Here is a 20,552-nt window from a genome sequence, read left to right as displayed (position 1 = left end):
AGTGCTGCTGTGAACACAGTTATTGTAAGCCACCTCTGTAAAGGGGAGGAGGTCGGTCCAGTTGGTTTGTTGGTAGGAAACGTAGCATCTGAGATATTGCTCCACCATTTTGTTAGCAGATTCCATAGATCAATTAATAGATGGGTGAAAAGCAGATGATAGACCTTAAGATGATCCAATTAATTTAAGAAAGCTGCTCCAAAATGTAGCTGTGAACTGCACCGCCCTGTCTGAAATTATTCATTTAGGGGTGCCATGCAGCTGGTACATATGTTTCAAGAACAATTTAGTCAGTTGTTGGGCAGACAGGAGCCCTTTGCAGGCGATGAAGTGAGCCTGCTTTGAAAACAGATCTATCACAATCCAGATGACTGTATTTCCTCTACTTTCGGGTAGGTCTACTATAAAATCCATAGCAATTTCTTCCCATGGTTGAGAAGGGTCTACCACTGGCTGCAATAACCCAGGGGTTTCCTCTGGAATTCTTTTCATGGTGGCACATACGGTACAACTCTGGACATAATTTTCCACATCCTGTTTTAATCCTGACCACCAGAATTTCCATCGGATGAGATGTAGAGTTTTTAAATATCCAAAGTGTCCAGCCTGTTTTATGTCATGGCCATGTCGGAGAGCATTAAGATGGAGAGTTTCTGGCAAGTATAACTTTCCCCCCTTGTAAGCCAAATCTTCCCTGTATGTTAGGGAGGTTTGATTGTCCTTGAACCATTGATTGGTGAGGAGTTCTTGTTTTATTTTCTTTACTCCAGGGTCATCAGGATTATGGGCTCTTTAAGGCGAGAGTTGAACAGCAGTTTGTGGATTGGAGATAATTGTCTCATTAACCTCTTCGCACTGGCTTTTGTATTGGGGCAGTCTGGATAGAGCATCAGCTAGGAGGTTTTTTCCTCCTGGTATGTACTTTAGAGTGAAGTTAAAATGGTTAAAGTGCTGTGCCTATCACACTTATTTTGGGGCAATTTGGAGGGAATTTTCAGTGCTTCTAGATTTTTGTGATCAGTCCATACTTCAAAAGGCACCTTGCTCCCTTCTAGATAGTGTCTCCAGTTTAATAGAGAGCAGCAGATTGCAAAAGCTTCCTTTTCTCACACAGCCCACCTCCCCTCACTCAGTAAATTTTTGGGAGCTGTAGGCGCAGGGCTGTAAGGTCCCACTTTGGTTCTTTTGCAGTAATACAGCTCCAACGGCCACATCGCTCGCATCAGCTTGAATTACAAAGGGCTCCCCTGAGCAGGAGTGCTTTAGGACTGGTTCAACAGCAAATAGTCTTTTTAAATTTTCAAAAGCGGTTTGACAGCTCATGGTCCCCTCACCCATTGGTCAAGTGTCTGGGAAGTGGATGGCACCTGAGGATATTCAGGCATTGGACCGAACTCTTTTCCTGTGGCTACTCTGAAAGGCATGTAGCTGTGCATAGAATTATTGTACACCACCTCTGTGAAAGGGAGGTGGTTGGTCCAGTTTGTCTGTTGGTATGAAACATAACATCTGAGATATTGTTCCACCAACTTGTTGGCGGATTCTGCGGCCCCATTGGTAGATGGATGAAAAGCAGACTGGGGATGATCCAATTAATTTAAGGAAACTCCTCCCAAACTTGGCTGTGAACTGCACCCCCCTGTCCAAAATTATTCGCTTAGGGGCACCATGCAGTTGATAGATATGTTTCAAGAACAATTTAGTCAATCGTTGGGCAGATGGGAGTCCTTTGCAGGCGATGAAATGAGCCTGCTTTGAAAACAGGTCTATCACAGTCCAGATGACAGTATTTCCCCTACTTTCAGGTAGGTCTACTATAAAGTCCATAGCTATTTCTTCCCATAGTTGAGAAGGGTCTGCCACTGGCTGCAGTAACCCAGGGGTTTTCCCTGGAATTCTTTTCATGGTGGCACATACAGCACAATTCTTTATATAGTTTTCCACATCCCGTTTCAGCCCCGGCTACCAAAATTGCCGGTGGATGAAAGGTAGAGTTTTTAAATATCCAAAGTGTACAGCCTGTTTTACATCATGGCTGTGTTTGAGACCATGAAGACAGAGAGATTCAGGCAAATATTGTTTCCCCCCTTTGTAAGCCAAGCTATCCTCGCATGTTAGGGAGGTTTGATTATCTTTCAACCATCGATCACCGAGGAGCTCTTGTTTTATTTTCTTTACCCCAGGGTCATCAGGATTAGAGACCCTGCAAGGTGTGAGTTGAGCGGCAGTTTGTGGATTGGAGATAATTGCTTCGTTAATGTCTTCACATTTGCTTTTGTACTGGGGCAATCTGGATAGAGCATCAGCTAGGAAGTTTTTTCCTCCCAGTATGTACTTTAGAGTAAAGTTGAAATGGTTAAAGTATGGTGCCCACCATACTTGCTTTGGGGACAACTTGTGGGGAGTTTTCAGTGCCTCTAGGTTTTTGTGATCTGTCTATACTTCAAAAGGCATCTTGCGCCTTTCTAGATAGTGTCGTCAGTTTATTAGCCCCCACCTAATTACAAAGGCCTCCTCTTCCCAGATTGCCCATCTCTGCTCGCTTTCAGTAAATTTTTTAGAGGGTAGGCACAGGGTTGCAGTGCCCCACTTTTGTTCTTTTGCAATAATACACCTCCAACTGCCACATCGCTGGCATTGGCTTGAGTTACAAAGGGCTCCCCTGGGTAGGGGTGTTTTAGGACCGGTTCAGCAGCAAATAGTCTTTTTAAATTCTCAAAAGCTGTTTGACAGCCCATTGTCCATGCTAGTGGTTGGCTCGGTCACAGCTTCCCTCCTCTTTTTCCTGTTTTGCAAGGGGTAAGGCAATCTCGGAAAAAGAGGGGATGACTTGTTGGTAGAAGTTGGCAAAACCTAGAAAGCTCTGGAGCTGTTTGTGAGTCTTTGGGGGCTGCCATTCAATTATAGCTCTCGCCTTGGCTGGATCCATTTCAATGTCCTCGTTGGAAATTCTGTAGCCAAGGTAATCTAATCGGGTCTGGTGAAATTCAAATTTTGATAATTTGGCATAAAGTTTGGCATTCAATAGTTTCTTTAATACTTCTCTCACCAGCTTTATATCATCAGCCAATCGTGCTGTATATCAGGATGTCATCAAGATACACCAAAACCCCATTGTATAAGTGATCATGTAGGACCTCATTAATCAACTGCATGATTAGGCTGGGGCCCCCTGTAGTCCAAATGGCATGACTTTGAACTGATAGCTCCCCATCGGGCAGTTGAAGACAGTTTTCCACTCATCTCCCTCCTTTATTCTCACCCGGTAGTATGCCTCTCTCAGGTCTAATTTAGTGAAGATGGTCCCCTTTGCCAGGTGGGTTAGTAAGTCCTTTAGGAGGGGGAGGGGGTATTTATTTTCCACACTCTCCGCATTCAGACCATTGTAATCCACGGAAAGACAAAGAGACCCATCTTTTTTTCCTTTAAATAACACGGGCTCCCACGGTAGATTTGGCCCATTCAATGAACCCGCTCACTAGGTTTTTGTTCACATATCACTGCATCTCCTCCATTTCGAGGGAGGAACATAGCGTACATTCTCGATTGTGGGAGTTTGGCTCCCGGCACCAGTTCAATAGAGCAGTCATTGGGTCTTTGAGGGGGCAGAGCATTGCATTCTTTTCCACTAAATGCCTCCGCTAGGTCCTGGTATTTGCTGGGGATGAGTGGTTCGTCTGGTGGCGGTGAGGCAGCCATGTGTGCTTGCTCATTAGGTGGCCTAACATGTCCCGCAACATCTGTTGAATCAGTGTGGGGTTTAGGCCCTATAGGTAGTCTCACAGTTCTCATTCCTTTTCCCACCAGATAAATGGTTTCCATTTGTCCAACCAAGCTAGCCCTAGGATCACCATCTCAGTCATTTTTGGAGCCACCAGGAAGTGAATAAACTCCAACTGTTCATCTATTTCTAGGTGTAGGGGCTCAGTTAATTGCATGACAAGAGTCCCTCCCATCAGGGCACCATTGGCTTGCTCAAACCTCATGAGCCTGGAGAGCAGTTTTGCTTGTATACCCATTTTCATGGCAAATGGCAAACTAATGATGCATCGGGAGCATCCCAAATCAACTAGCACTTTTAAATGTACCTCTGCTCCCGACTTAGGGATTATTAGTTTGGCAGGCAGTGAGAAAGGTGGGACATGTCAACTCACCATCGTGTTATTCTCTCCTTCATCATCGCTGTCAAAAGAGGGTAGAGCAGGGGTGGATCCAGCCTTAGTCCCGGCGTCCTCCTGCGTAGGGGGATGTGACTTGGGCAACTGGTTCCTGTGTTGGGGGACATGTTAGGCCACCTAATGAGCAAGCACACATGGCTGCCTCACCGCCACCAGACGAACCACTTTGGAGGGAGAGACATCCGAATGGCTGAACAATTTATATAATGAGCAAGCCCCTGAATTGGAGGACCCCCACCTCTTCCTCCTAGGACTGAGAGAAAGATTTGAGGACCCATGCATTGCCCTCAAAGGAGAAGAACAAATCCATAAGATAAAACAAGCCAGTAGGCCTGCCCTGGAGTATGTGTGAGACTTTCGCAGGTTAGCTGGTCGAATAGAGAGGTGGCCTGGGCAGTCCATAGTCCATCACTTCAGAGAAGGGTTGGATGATCACCTCTATCAGGCATGCATCTATCAAGCAGTACCCGATCGATTGCAAGAATGGTACCAGGTGGCAGTAAGACTAGATGTTCAGCTTGCCTGCTATAAGAAGCCTCCCCCACCTGAAGCTGAACCAAAATCAAAGCGACCCAAATGGCAACCACCACCTCCAAAAACCTCCAATGGCTATAACTGCTGAAAGACCCAGGCCACCTGCAGGCCCGCCAATCAAATGCTTCTGACGCGGACAGCAGGGACATCAAGCAGTGAACTGCCCAGTTCTCTACCTCCAACAGCAGAGCAGACCAGGACCTGCAGTGAGAAAGAAACCTGATCAGCAGCCAACGAGAGAAAAATTCAACTGAAAAGTGGGGCAATTATAGGCTGTTGGGGGCCCTACTGTGGCTGTTGCTGCTGGCCCCATCATGGCTGCTGGTTCAATGGCTGCTGGGCTCCCCACTGTGCTCATTGCATCCCCAGTTGCAGCTGGCCCCACCCTGACTGTTGCCATATGCCAAGGGGTTGCACATTTGGGGGCTGCGGCCACCCACCCTGCTGTGGTTGCAATACTGGTAGTACTGGCCTCTTGAGTTGTCAGAGGTCTTCCAAAGGTTGTTGCCTGGATGGGGGCTGCTGCTGTCTGCTCTGTTGTTGGCCTTCGGGGGTTGGTGGTGCCTTCTGCTGCTGCAGGCCGCTCAATGGTTGCTGGGTGAGTGGAGGGGGGTTTGCTGCATCTCCCTCATTTGCAGGCCCACCAGCTGTTGCTCTCCTGGTTTCTGCACCACCCCAAGGTATTGCAAGCCCTCTATTAGCTGATGCAAGCTCAGAGGTTGCTGACCTTCCACCTGCGGGGTCTGCCAAACTCCCCATTGCTGCAGGGGGCCCAGGCTGGGGTTCCCTCTTTCTGTGGGGCTGGAGTCCCTGGCAGGGGACTCCAGGATCTAGAAGGCTGTTTGATCTGTGAGGGAGGGGCTGAAGGCCTCTCTCAGCATGAGTTGCTCTCTGCTTCACACTTCTAACTCTTCCAATCTTTCTGCCAAATATTCTACTGAGCTGCAAAGAGATATTTCCACTCACCCGAGTCTTCGGTGGCAGATGGCCTGGCAGCTCTACACCGGTCTGGGGAATGCAATATGTAAGAATCCCTTTGTTGTAGCTCCACCTCATCTGCTTTTGAAGCCCTTGAGGGTGGCAAGGCTGTTTGAAGCATTTAGAGTCTCCGCTGGGTTTATCCCAGTCTGACGACCAAATCAGCTCTCCTAGCTGCTTTGGTCTTGCTCCCAGCTGGGAGGTCTGCAAAAGTTCCTTCTCCACTGGCTTGCTGGCTGTCACTCTCCCCCCCCCCCCCGGGAAACTGCTGCTGCCAGGGTGCTGGCCTCAGGCAGTTTTTCTTCTTCCATGACGAAATCTTCCCCGAAGCTTCATCAGCCTATTCCCTTAGTTTAGGAACAATGATTGGGGTTCGGGACCCCTAGATGGTTTGAAAAGTTTGTAGATTTTGGCTTGATGTCATGGTTTCAAAAGATGAAAATCTTCAAAGAACTTTGAGGCATTGTTTATCTTAAAGAATCTTTAATTGAGCAACATACCTTTGGCACGTACATAGGCGAAGCAAAAATCTGAATTCTCCTCCCCTAAACACATAGTATCGAAGTATTTTTCACTCCTCCAATTAACAGTCATTAATTACATTCTCCAATTAGTTTGAAGTGCGAACTTTCCCTCCCGTTCCATAACCCACCATTTCTTATCTTCTCTTATTACAAACAACCTTGAAGAATACTCTTCTGAGATATTGTTATGTCTAACTAATCCCCATGCACATTCTTCCCCCTCCCATCCAGTACCATCTAATTCTAACTCTAAAAGTAATACACAAGTTAAAGAGAAAATGATTGCTTCTTCATATATTGTCAAAGCAAGAACATCCAATGGTACCAGGGTTGACATAATGCACACAAAGTTAAATTCCAATAATTAATGCAAATTAAGAGTGAAGGTTTGTTCTCCAAGCTTGTGGGTTGGTTTCCGAACATTTTATTACTACGCTAGGTAACATCTTCAGCAGCATTTAATAAAGCAAATTAACAGAAAATATTTATACAGTACATAAGGGTGATTGCTTGATTTTGATAGATTGAATTCACTTTTGTTTTTCCTACTTATGTTTATATTTGTGAAGTATTCTGCATTCTTGCAAGAAACAAAAGATTTATAGAACTATTAAAAAATACTTCATGCACCCCACCCATCCCCAAAAATATTTTTAGCATTGTACAGATGCTAAGTTCCTCCTCCAAGATCTGTGAGAACAAGCAGTTTTGCTTTTTAAGAAAAAAATCCATACATTTATTTATTTATGAGACTTATATACCGCTTTAAGTGCAAGCACTCTCTAAGCGGTGTACACCAGTAAGCAATGTATATATATATTTACATTGCCCCCAACAATCTGGGTCCTCATTTTACCTACCTCGGAAGGATGGAAGGCTGAGTCAACCTTGAGCTGGTGAGATTCGAACCGCTGACCTGCTGAACACAGTCAGCTAAAGTGGCCTGCAGTACTGCACTCTAACTGCTGTGCCATCTTGGCTCTTTGATGATCAAGCTGCACATTTAGCAGTGTGTCTTCACAAACTCTGCAGAGACTCTTTACACCATTGATTGCTTCTCAGCTCACAACTCACAACCAAATATTTTAAGTTACAGGAAACCAGGTTCTTAGAAAAGGCTTCCTAGCAAGAAAAACCAATTTTGCCAATTGCGGGTGGGATCCCTTTTACATGATATGTTCAAGAAAAAGCTAGATAGTTTTAATTTGCACCCCTGCACTGAGGAAGTGGAGGGATTTAGCAATACATGGGGAGAGGGCATGAAAATAAGCAACATGTTAATTACACCATTGTGCTGTACCTGCACAATGTGCATGTCTGCAATGTCCACACATGTACAAAAGTGGTGGGACTTGTATAGTAATGCTGAACAGCCTGAGTGCCCCTTCACACATTCAACACATTCAACATTTTTTCCACTTGTGGGAAGAAAGAGGGTAGAAGAAAGAGGCATCTCATACTTTTAGTTAGTAGGTGAAAAAGCAGCTTGATGAACATGTCACCTACACACAGACACAGACAAAGTGTAACTTAGTTCTTGTAACTTAAATATTTACTCTACAGGTCATCCTTGACTTTTGACCATTTGTTTAACAACCATTCACATTTACAACACCTACAGAACAGGAGCTTTACAGTCTGTAAAGGACTCCCCTACCATTGTAAATGGTCACACAAGCACTATCCCAATGATTGCATGACCACATGTCATGTGCTTGGCAACCATCATCTGTACGACTGATGTTTCCTAGTCACAGGTCTATTTGCCAGTTTCCAGAAAAAAGCAGCCATGTGTTCACTTAATGACCAAAAATTGTCCGAAAAACACAATGGCAATGTGTTCTGGCAATGAGGGCAAGTTACAATTGCAATGATTTACCTCTGGATTTCTGGTCCCATTTGTTCAGGACTATTGTCATGGTTCCAATAGATGAAACCCATCAAAAGAACTTCAAGGCAAAATTCTTCCTCAAAGAACATTTTATTCAGGAAACAAAGTATCGGCACTACATAATTGAACCCAAAAACTAAATTCCCTTCCCCCGGATACAAAGTAACAAAATGCAATTCCACCTCCAATAAGCTGTCATAAATCACATTCTCTAATTAACCTAAAACATGGGCTTTCTCCCCAGCTCCTCAGCCTGCCAAAACATTATCAGCTCATCCTTGGGTTCCCACAAAGCAGCATTATTATTATGGCTAGCTGAGCTCGAGCTTTCATCCCAACCCCTCCCCTTCTGCACCTGATTTCTAAATACCAGAAAAAGCATGTTAAAAGCAAAGAGAAAATTGTTGCAATTTTCATCAGTTAATCAGAGCAGGAACATCCAATGTTTACAGCATTGACATCCAGCCCCTCTTACAAAAAGGATAAATCCCGCAATTCAAACAAAATCATAGGAATTGCCCCTTGGTTTATTAAGGTGCTTTTCATAGAATTTACTAATGAGCCTGTCAGCTTTCACATCACTAGATCTTACCCATGTGGCTTCAGACAATGGATATCCTTTCCATTGCACTAAGTACTGTAACTTTCCCTTAAAAAGTCTAGAATCAAGAATACGCTTCACTTCATAATGGGTCTGTCCAGCTACTACTAGAGAGCCAGGTACCTTCTTGTAGTGAGCAAGCTCGACGTCCGACCTTACCGCCACCTGATACCACTCCTGCAATTGATTAGGGACAGCCCGATAGACAAAGGCCTGGGAAAGGTGATCATCTAGCCACTCCGTGAAGTGATGTATTAGGGAATGCTCAGGCCACCTTTCTATCTGACCTGCTACCTTGTGAAACTCTTGTACATATTCCAATGCAGGTCTACTGTCTTGCTTTATCTTGTGAATTTTTTCTCCACTTTGAGGGCTATAGATGGGTCCTCGAACCTGGCTCTTAATTCAAGGAAGAAGAGTTGGAGACTCCCCAGTTCAGGCGCTTGCTCGTTGTACAGATTGTTTAGCCACTCAGATGATTCCCCTTCCAGATTGGCCGTGACCACGTCAACTGGAGCAGCTGGATTCGTGTAGAAATTGGCATTGTGATTCATGTGGGAACATATTTGATTAAGGAAGAAGATCAACTTCTCCAGATTGCCATCAAAAGTCACTCTAAGTGGTGGTGCCATCATGGGTTGCTGCCCTCCATTGTGGCTGCATTCCCAGTGGTTGTTGGCCTCCCTGCTGCAGCCATTGTACTCCCAATGGCTGATGACCTCCAAATGGTGGCTGCGGCATCCCCAGTTGCTGCAGGCCCCCCAGCGGTTGTTGCACATTCAGGGGCTGTTGCCACCCCCACTGCTGCTATGCTCCCAATGGCTGCTGACGTCCTGGCGGTGGGGGCGGGGGCAGCATCCCCAGTTGCTGCAGACCCCCCTGCGGTTGTTGCACATTTAGGGGCTGTTGTCAACCACACTGCTGCTGTGCTCTCACCAGTTGCTGACCTCCTGATGGTGGCAGCTGCGGCATCCCCAACTGTTGCAGGGCCCCCAATGGTTGTGGTACCCTGACCCGTTGCTGCCCAGCCAACAGGTCATGCAGCTGTTGTATTAAACCTTATTGAATGCTCACATCTGGGTCTCCATCCTGCGAAGGTCTCGGGCTTGGGTGGCACTGATGGTGATGCCCAGGGCTGTGTGACCAATAGTAGCAATGGGCTACTGGTTTCTGCTCTCATGATACTTGTGACAATCCGGACTTCAGCTGTCCCAGTAGTGGCTCGGGCTTTGGTAGTGGGGCTGCTCATCAGGGCTGTCATCATAATCCTGCCACCTGGAGCCATCACGGCTGTGGTGCCTGTCGAAGGATCACGATGATCGACGCTGACCAGGACTTCTCCACTGACTGGGACTCTTCTGTCGTGAGTGGTAGAGGAGTGACAACTTCTCGGACTGCCGTGTTTAGAGTGGCAGCCAGGACTCTCCCTTCTCATGGGGCTGGAGGTTAATGCTGGTGGTTTCGAAGATGGGGAAGCTAATTCTTTTGCTTCTTTATGGCCATCGTACACCCCCATAAGGAAAATATTAGAGGAACAATTAGAAAAAAGGGGGGGTAAATGTAGAAGAAATTGCTGATATGCTTTCTGTTTGTCCAGTACACGCCACAGGACAAGTAAATCAGAATGGAGCTCAAATAGTAGAATATCACCCTTTGTCATATGCAATTTTAACAGAACTGAGAAAAGGAATTAGAGATATGGGGTTGGAAAGTACCTATGTGCAGGGAATACTGGAAGCCACTATGAGAAATCATATCTTAGTACCTGAAGATTGGAAAACTAGCTTTTGCATGTTGCTTACTCCAGTACAATATGTAGTTTGGGACAGCGAATTTAAACACCAATGTGCTGTGTGTGCTCTTAACTCGGGGTGTGTGTGTGTGTCTTTATTCCTGATCAATTGTACGATTCTGGTCCCCTTACCCCAGTTGATGCCCAGGTTGTTTTACCGGCTGCCACTTTACAGGTTTCTTCTGAATGCACTTATCGAGCCTTTGGAAAAGTGCCTGTTTCTGGCAAGCCTCATCAAGCCTTCTCTAATATCAGGCAGAAGGCTACTGAGCTGTATCCTGATTTTATTAATAGACTACAGGATGCCTTATGGAGGCAGATAGACAATCCTGAAGCTCAACAGGAATTGTTGATGAGGCTGGCAAAGGACAACGCCACTTCTGAATGTCGAAGGGCAATTATTGGTCTGGGAAAAAAATCCTGATTTGGCAGATATAATTAGAGCATGTCAAGATATAGGAACAGCCTCTTACCAAACCAATTTATTGGCAGCTGCTTTATCACAAGGCAGCAAGCCTCAAGGAAAGTGTTACAATTGTGGCAAACCCGGTCATTTTAAAAGGGATTGTAAAAATCCAGGGGGAGGTATGTCTGCAGCATCTCGCTCCCCTTTCCATCCGGGATCAAAACCAAAAACAAAATGCCCAAAGTTATCATTGGGCAAGTGAATGTCGGTCAGGAAACGGCTGACCGGGCCGGTCTCTGGCCCCAGTCCAAACAGAGACAACAGACCAACAATAGAAAATACTCCTGCAACTACCAGAGGTAGTGCCGGTATTGATTTGATACTGCAGGAGGAAGTGAATTTTAAATTTCCTGGGGAGGTTCAAGTATTTCCATCTCAGTTATCAGGCCCCCTACCACAAAATTATGTAGGGCTTGTCCTTCCGCGGTCAAGCATGGGTAAAAAAGGGATTTTTGTTATCCCCGGGGTGATAGATTCGGATATACCGGAATTATTTATGTTCAATTGTGGACCAACTTGCCTCAAACTTTGCCCATCTACACTAGCCCTGCTCAGCTCTTGCATTTGCCTTATTTTGTCCCGATAGGAGGAGAGTTAAATGAGAGAGGGGAAGGAGGCTTCAGTTCTACTAATCCGGCCACTTCCATTATAGCTGCCACCACTACCTTGATCACATTTCAACAGGCCTGTCAGATCATTGTGCTGCAGGGTGAGCAATTTGAGGGAATTTTGGACACTAGAGCAGATGTTTCAATGATCTCTGCCAAGCAGTGGCCTGCCACCTGGCTAACCGAGCCCTGTCCAAGTGTGTGAGGTGTGGGGAATCGTCAAAGTGGACATCAAAGTGTGCAATTTCTTTCAGCCCATTTGCCTAATTCAGATTTGGTCATTTATATCCGCCCCTTTATATTTTCTCTATTCCTCTATGCCCCCCTGATCAGGAAAATTTGCATTTACTGTGCCTGCACTGAACCATTCAGAACCTAATAAACATTATCACTGGACAGTTTTGCCACAGGGAATGCAGAACAGTCCCACATTATGTCAGCTTTAAGTCGCTGCAGCATTAGCCCCTTTTTGCAAATATCATCGATTGGCTTTGGTATATCATAATATGGATGATATTTTAATTGAAGCCCCAAAGATACAACCTAATTGGCTTTCTGAAATACAAAATGATTTAGGTATCTATGGATTGTAGGTTGTCCCAGAAAAAATACAGCTGCACTCTCCTATCTTTATTTAGGGCATAAAATGTTGCAATCTTATTCTGCTCCAGTTTTTCCTCACTTGAGCTTACCCAAAGTTATTTCATTGGTCAATTTGCAGCAATTGCTGGGCACCCTCAACTGGGTTCGCCCATATATATTTTTTTTTTTTTGCCTACACATTTACTTAGTCCATTATTTGACATTGACCAAAGGAAAACAACCTGGAGATCTCATTATAGTTCCACCTGCAGCACTTGTCATGGTTGAGCAAATTAATGGCATCTTGAGTACTCAGCTTGTGGACCGTATTCCACATAAAGATTGTCAGTTAACTCTTTTTATATTCCCTACTAGTAAGCTACCTACAGGAGTATTAGCTGTATTAGAAGCGCAAAAAGTATATTGTATTGAATGGCTTTATTTACCCCATCCCAAAATGTTTTGCCATTTATCCAAGCTGTTGCTGATATAATAACCTTAGGACACACTTGAGCTTGCCGCAGAAATGGGACCGATTTAACTAATATTGTTTTTCCTATCCCAAAATCTGATTTTCAATTTTATTTTCAGAATAACTTATCTCTTCAGTGCTCTTTAACTGACTATATAGGCTGTATTTCATATCATTTGCCTAAAGATCCTCAGCTTGTTTGTTTAATGACTTCTTCCTTTCCTGTCCGCCCACTGCTTTCTCCTTTTCCATTGCTGCAAGCTCCATTTTTTTTCGATGGAGGGCGAATGAGAGGAGTGATTGCTTACAAGGATCCTCATGATGATACCTGGAAAGTGTCCTACACTGCAGTGCAATCCTGACCGCAACGCTCAGAATTATCTGCTGCTATTCTAGCTTTCCACACCTTTTCTCAACAGCCTTTTAATTTAATGTCTGACTCTCATTATGTGTGTCAACTTATTTTTAAACTTCCAGGTGCTTATATCACGCCCAGAGTTGACCCCAATCTCATGGCTTTGTTTTTACCTTTGCAGCAGCTGCTACAAGATCGGAAGTATTTATACTTTGTTTCTCATATACACAGTCACTCATCCCTTCTTGGGCCTCTTTCTGAAGGCAATAGTCACGCTGATGCCGCTGTTCATGTCTTATCCACTTTGTTTTCTGATCCTTTTTTTAGTCACTCTTTTTTCCATCAAAACGCTAGGGGCCTGGCACAAGCTTGCCATATTCCACTCGACCAAGCCAAACAGATTGTTTCATCCTGTCCCCAATGTTCTGGGGCATCTCCTTCGGAGGACATGGGAATTAATCCCTGTGGGTTTACCTCTAATCAACTATGGCAAATGGATGTTACCCATGTTCCCTCCTTGGCTCCCTGGAAATATATTCATTTATCTATTGATACCTATTCAGGAGCACTTTGGGCCAAGCCTCAAAGAGAGGAAACAGCTCAACATGCTATTTCTCATCTTTTTTCAGCCATTACAGCCTTGGGTAAGCCCTCTTCCTTAAAAACTGATAATGGGCCATGGAAAATTTGCTTTCCACATGTTTAGTCCCTGTTTGCACCCTTTCTGCAATAATTCAAAACTTCACTGGCTTGAGCAGATTTTTATTAAATGAGAACTTTAACTATGGGACTATATCTAATTGGGGGTTTATTGCTTATTATCCACCCCCTGACGCTATTGCTTTGCACACTCCGAAGGTAGCAATCCCTGTAAATATAACATGTGCAAAAATAGTTAATTGTACTTCTTCAAGTAAAAAATCTCACTGTCGTCATATTAGCTCACCTGTTTTAAACTGCACAGCTTTTGAAGAGACTTCCTTTAATTTTGCCCATGTTTGGCTACCACAAGGATGGTTTTTTACATGTGGTCAAGAAACTTTTAATTATATTCCTACTAATATTAGTGAAATGCAGTGTTGCCTCAGCCAGCTGATTCCTGTTTTGCTTTCCAAACAATTTTACTCGAACCGTTCTTGGCGTGGGGTCACGCTAGATAGCACTTGTGACTCTGAGACAGCCTTACTTAATAAAGTGGAATATGTAGCGCTGGCTGTGTTTATAGTGGGTGTGCCAGCACTTGATGCTCATGCTCACCTTAACATTAATGCTGTTGCATGTAATTTAGCAAAATAATGCTACTTCTTCAGCTATCTCCGCAATCAACCATGAGCTGCAAGATTTGAGAAAGGCTATTTTGCAAAATCGTGCTGCTATTGATTATTTGCTTCTGTCCCAGCATTTGGGTTGTGAAAGTTTTGAAGGAATGTGTTGTTTCAATATTTTGGATAGGTCACAAACCATCCAGCACCAGCTCAATATTTTACACAATTTGGCCTCTGATTTGAAAATTGATACTTTAGGATCTTGGTGGGAAAGCCTTGGTTGCCCACTGGATTATTGGGAAATGTCCTACGTTATTTAGTCATTATTTGTGCTACTTTGATTGGTGGGTGCTGCTTTGTTCAGTGTCTTCCTTCCTTTTGCAACATATGTAAATTAAAAAAAACAGTCAGTCAGTCAAAAGTTTATTTCTGTCAAAAATCAGTAAAAAAACAAACCAATTAACAAAATGTTTAAAAATAAAAAATAGGGCGAGGATAGAAAACACAAGCTAAAAAAATAATACAGACTATTATTCAGTGTAACCTGCATTATCATTATCAGTGTAAACTGTATCTCTAGAACTAAGAAACAAAGTGTTATCTAAAACCAAGACATAGATCTAAATGTTACAGTCTAACATATAACTCTGAACTTCTTAGATAGCTCCCCAATTCAAACATTCACTGCTTAGCTTTCTACATTAGCGAAGAATTACTTCTGTGCTACTACCTCACATCTTAATTTACTTAATAGTTCTAGCAATGTGCTGTTTCTGAATGAACTATACACTTTTGTGTGTGTGGTATTATTGATGTGGTTTCTTCCCCTGTTCTTAATTGTGTTGAAAGACCTCAGAAAGGCAAGAAACAAATCCTTCTTTTAGAGCCTAAGAACTGGAGTCTAGAAGTGTAGTTATCCCAGATAAGTAACTCAATGAGTAGTAGACTTATGGTCTCATTCAAGGTTAAATATACAAAAATATTTAAGTTGCTGCTTGTTACATTTCCTATTACTAGTGGGAGACTATCAAGACTATCAGCAATGAAAAACTGAACATTAATTCCAAATAGCCACTATAGCTAATTATAGCTGAAATACTTTATTGCTACAGTACCCTATTTCTATTAATTTTTTGACATCTGGTAAGAATTTCTACCTGTGTCTTCATAGGGGCTATATGATTTGTAATACACCTCTACTTCTATACTAGCAATACTTTTATCTCATATTTTCTATCCTTACATGGACTCTTTCAATATGGTTACATTATCAAAATAACATTCATTTTTATGTAAATAATGTTCCTTACCTATAATATGCTATTTATTATACAACACACTCACTCAATTACTCTCCCACACACACACAGGCCAAATCCAGCCTACCATGTATTTTTGTATAGTCCACCTACTAAGAATAGACTGACAGGTGGCAGAGTCTCAGCCAAGTTCCCAGGGCAAGGATGTGGCTAATGGTCAAAAGCAGGTTATCCTGGGTGGTAGCGGCCTTGCTGGAGGGCTGGTGCCATGCAATGGCTGTCACATTCCTTGGGCTGCAGACCTGCCAGCTATCCTGGTATGTTACAGAATAGTTTGCCAATCCTCTGCCATTCAAACGTGGGTATCACTCAGGAGCTCTAAAATATATTAGAGTAAAATTCTAGGGCGGCAAGAAAATGTAAGAGTAGCAGGGGAGCTAAACTATTAGTTTTGTAAGAGTTAACACTGGTAGGAATTTATTATCATCTGTAATGTTTTGTGCTATGTGGAAAGATGGAGAATCATATCTGAATTTGCAGAGAAAGAACAAGATAGTCTGAAACAGCATGACATGCTTTGGCAGCACATTAGCCTACAGGCAGTTTCCTAATCACAGTAACCATTTGCATAATGTAGCTGCACTTAATCCAGTACTGGGTAATTGTAACCATAGATCATGGAACTCATTCTACTGGCACAGCTTGAGAAGAAATAAAGAAATCATTTTAGGTTTGCAAATTGAAACTTCCCATATTGATATTGAATGTAATGGTAGTGAAAAATATGTTTATGAACATCCATATGTATTGGAGATAGATGCAGTGGGAACATAGTTTCATCACAGTATATTGTAAGAAATGGAAGATGGAAAACACTGTTTTGCAACTGGGAACATTTTAACATTGCTGCTTTGGATAATTCTGTGAAACAAGCTGTACCTTGGATCCTGTGGCTGAATCAATAACAAATATAAAAGGACCTTTATCCATTCAGATTAATCTAGTTCTGAAGTTAATTTAATTTTAATTTCCTTTATTAAATAATTGCATTGATCATACACAATGCAAAACTTGACAAAATAAATCACAGAAGAAAATAATTGCTGCATTAAAACAGCAATCCTCCTCCACTAAATGAATATTTGCTTGAGCAGATTATTATATAATTCCAGTGGTGGGATTCAAATATGTTAAGAACTGGTTCTCTGTGTGGATGCCACTTTTGGAGGTCCATTCTGGGACTGGGTAACAAAAAATTAGTTACCGTTTCTGCTGAAGTGGTACGAACTGGCTGAATCCCACCACTGTATATTTCTCCTTCTGTTAGCAAATAAGGGAAAACACTCTGTTCTCCTACTCACAGAGGACAACTATGTATACAAATGTGTATTTTTGTATATGATGATCCATGTAGACATTGTACCATTAAGGACTAGTTGTTGAGTACGGTTTGTAAGCCAGTTACAAATCCATCTGGTGGTGATGCTGTCTATCCTGCATTTTTCTAGCTTACCAAAAAGTACGTTGTCAAATGCCTTACTGAAATCTAAGTATACTTGGTCCACAGCATTTCGCTGGTCTACTAATTTAGTCACTTTGTCAAAGAATAAACAAGATTGGTTTGGAATGATGTGTTCCTACTAGTTATAACGTTATTTATTTCTAGATACTCACAGATTTGATTTTTGGTTATTTTTTCCAGTATCTTTCCAGGTATTGATGTTAGGCTGATTGGTCTATAGTTTCCTGCATCTGTTTTTTTCTCTCCTTTTTTGAAGATGGGAACCATATCAGCTCTGTTCCAATCCTCTGATACCGCTGTGCTCCAGGACTTTTTAAAAAAATATGGTACAATGGTTCTGAGATAACATCTGCCAGCTCCTTCAGAACTCTGGGATGTAATCTATCAGGTTTCAGTGATTTATATTTATCAAGGTCAGACAGGTGTTCTCTTACTATTGTTTTAATTTTATTTTAAGTTTTTATTCCTAGTCTGTCTTTTACATTTGTGTTTTTGGTAGGTTGGGCTATAGTTTTTGTGTGTGTGTGTATGTGTGTGTTTGGAGACTGATGCATAGAATGAGTTAAGCAGCTCTGCTTTCTCTATACTGCCTGCTACTTCCTTGCCATCTTGCCATCTTCTCTCTTTAGTGGATCGACCGTTTCCTTGACCTTTTCCTTGTTATTTATAAGTTGAAAGAAACTTTTTTAAAATTATCTTTGACTTTTGTTGCAAGTCTTTGTTCAATCTGAGCTTTTGCTTTCCTGACTTAATCATAGTTATGTGTCCCTTTTTCTATTTTTTTGTACTTATCTTTTTTGTCTTTCAGTTTATCAGAGAAATTTTTGTGCAACCATGCTGGTTTCTTCTTGGATTTCTTTTTTCTCTTTTTTAGTGGTATTGTGTTGCACTGGGCTTTTAAGATTATATTTTTCAGTGTTTCCCACTTATTAGGTTATTTTCCCCTTTAGGATTTGTATCTATGAAATTTTGCTTATGCCTTCTCTGAGTTTGTTAAAATCAGCTCCTTTAAAGTTTAAGACATTGGTTGGATTGTATTGTTTGTGTTTCCATTATATTGAATTCCAATGTGATGTAGTCACTCTCTCACAAGGTCCCGGCAACTTCAACTCCCTCTATCATTTCTTCTCTATTATTAATAATTAGGTCCAGTATAGCTTTCCCTCTAGTTCCCTCCTCTACCTTTTGAATGACAAGTTTGTCGGTCTAAATTGGTTCAATCTCGCACTTGCTGCCGAGTTTGTCTCCCTGTTGATATCAGAGTAGTTAAAGTCTCCCATCACTACAGTGGTATGTTTCTTACATACATTTGTTAATTGATTAGCAAAGAGTTCATCTATTTCTTCTGCTTGGTTGGGTGGCCTGTAGTATATGCCCATAGCCTTTTGTTGGAAGCATAGAGAAAAACACCACTTGTGCTCCTAATTCTTTAACGTTCTTCCCTAGGTGTTTGTAATCTCTTCATTGTTTTCATACATTCTTGTGTCATTGGTCCCCACATGTAGGACAAAAAAGTGGTATTAATCTATGGGGTTGTTTATTTTAGTAAGGTACTCAGTTACATCTTTCATTTTTGCTTCAAGGAGACTATATACCTCCTTAGATTGACTGCCTGGTGTGCAGAATATAGTTTCTGTTCCCTAAGGACTGAATCTCCTATCACCAATATTCGCCTTTTCTTTCCTAGGGAAGTCTGGAATAGTTTTCTTCCTGTCACAGGAATGCTGGGTTGTGTCTCTTATTTAAAAAATATTCCTCTTTTGTGAGTATCTGTATATTTTCTTCCAGGTAGAGGCTATGAAAATTCAGTTCCAGAGGGGCTTCATTGGCATGGGCTAAGGTAGATAGTGGGGGTTTTGCTCTTGGTTGTTGTTTTCTTCTAAAAGTGTCATATTTCCATTGGTCTTGCTCTTTAGGTACATATATAGGCTCATCTTTTACAGGATGTCAATGCTGCTAATATTGAATATTCTTGCTTTGACAAAATATGCAGAAGTGTCTGGTACTTTTAGAGTTAATTCAGATGAGAATGAGAGGAGAGAAAAGCCCGCGGAAGGGAATGGAAGTGAATCTTTGCCCTCCAGGTTAATTGGAAGATGTGAATCATGACCCCAAAATAAGGGAGGGGAAATGCCTGGAATGTTATGTGCAAAGGAAGGGAAATTCAGATCTTGGCATTCTCCATGCCATGCTGACACTCCTCTACACTAATAAAGGCTTTTTAGGTTAAACCATGCCCGAAAGTTCTTTGAAGTGTTTCATTAGTCAGACGCATGACATCATGCCAAGATCCACAAATTTTTTAAACCAATTAAGAGGTCCTGACCTCGGTCACTATTCCTAATCTAAAGGGGATAGACTGACAAAGATTCAGGGAAGATCTCATTATGGAAGGAGAAAGATGGCTTGAGGCCAGCACCTCAGCACAGCAGCTTTTCCAGCGAGGGGAATGACAGCAGCAGCAGCTTCCCCAGGGAGTGGAGCGGCAGCCAGCCAGCTGGGGGAGAAAGAACTCCGGCAGATCTCCCAGCTGGGAGCAAAGACTTCAAAAGCAGAATGGAGAGATAACGAAGTTTTGGGTGAGTCGCTGGAAAGATTTCAAAACCCAGAGGTGAAAAGCAGAAATCAATTCCTGAAGAGAGGAGCCTATACCCCTCCCACTGCACATCAGAAAGCCTATCAGATCCTGTCTTCCCCTGCCAGGGACCCCAACCCTGAAGACAGAGGGAAATCCAGTCTGAGGCATCTGCAGCAATGGGTAGATTGGGTTCCCCAGCAGATGGATGGTCAGCAATTTCTGAGCTTGCCACAGCTAATAGAGACCTTGCAACAGCTTGGGGTGGCGCAGAAGCCAGGAGATCAGCAGCTGGTGGGAGACTGACCACAGCAGGGAGATTGGCCACAGCCCCTGAATGTGCAACCCCTGGGCATAAATCTGCAGCCAGGATGGGGCCAGCAGCAACAGCCACAGTGGAGGTCCCAATAGCCTATAATTACACCACCTTTCAGAGCAACCTTTGATGGGGACCCAGAGAAGCTAGTTTTTTTCCTCAACCAAGTGTGTTCTCATTTGAATTGCTGGGCCTATCTCTACCCAGACCTGGGGGCCATGGTCGATGTGATTGCATCCAGCCTAGAGGGGGAAGCATCTGAATGGCTGAACAATTTATATAATGAGCAAGCCCCTGAATTGGAAGACCCCCAACTCTTCCTCCTAGGACTGAGGGAAAGATTTGAGGACTCATCTATTGGTCTTAAAGCAAGAGAACAGATCCTCAAAATAAAACAAGCCGGCAGGCCTGCCCTGGAGTACCTGCGGGAATTTCGCAAGATAGCAGATTGAATAGAGGGGTGGCCTGAACAATCCCTAATCCATCACTTCATTGAGGGATTAGACAATCATCTCTCTCAGGCCTGCATCTATGGAGTTGTACCTGATCAGCTGCAAGAATGGTACCAGGCAGCAGTGAAGTTAGATGTTCAGCTTGCCCGCTATAAGAAGCCTCCCCCACCTGAATCCGAGCA

Source organism: Crotalus tigris, unplaced genomic scaffold (genome assembly GCF_016545835.1).
Source record: "Crotalus tigris isolate CLP2741 ecotype Arizona unplaced genomic scaffold, ASM1654583v1 scf7180000024340.7048381, whole genome shotgun sequence".
Taxonomy (NCBI): Eukaryota; Metazoa; Chordata; class Lepidosauria; order Squamata; family Viperidae; genus Crotalus; species Crotalus tigris.
Note: the sequence above shows the minus strand (reverse complement) of the source record.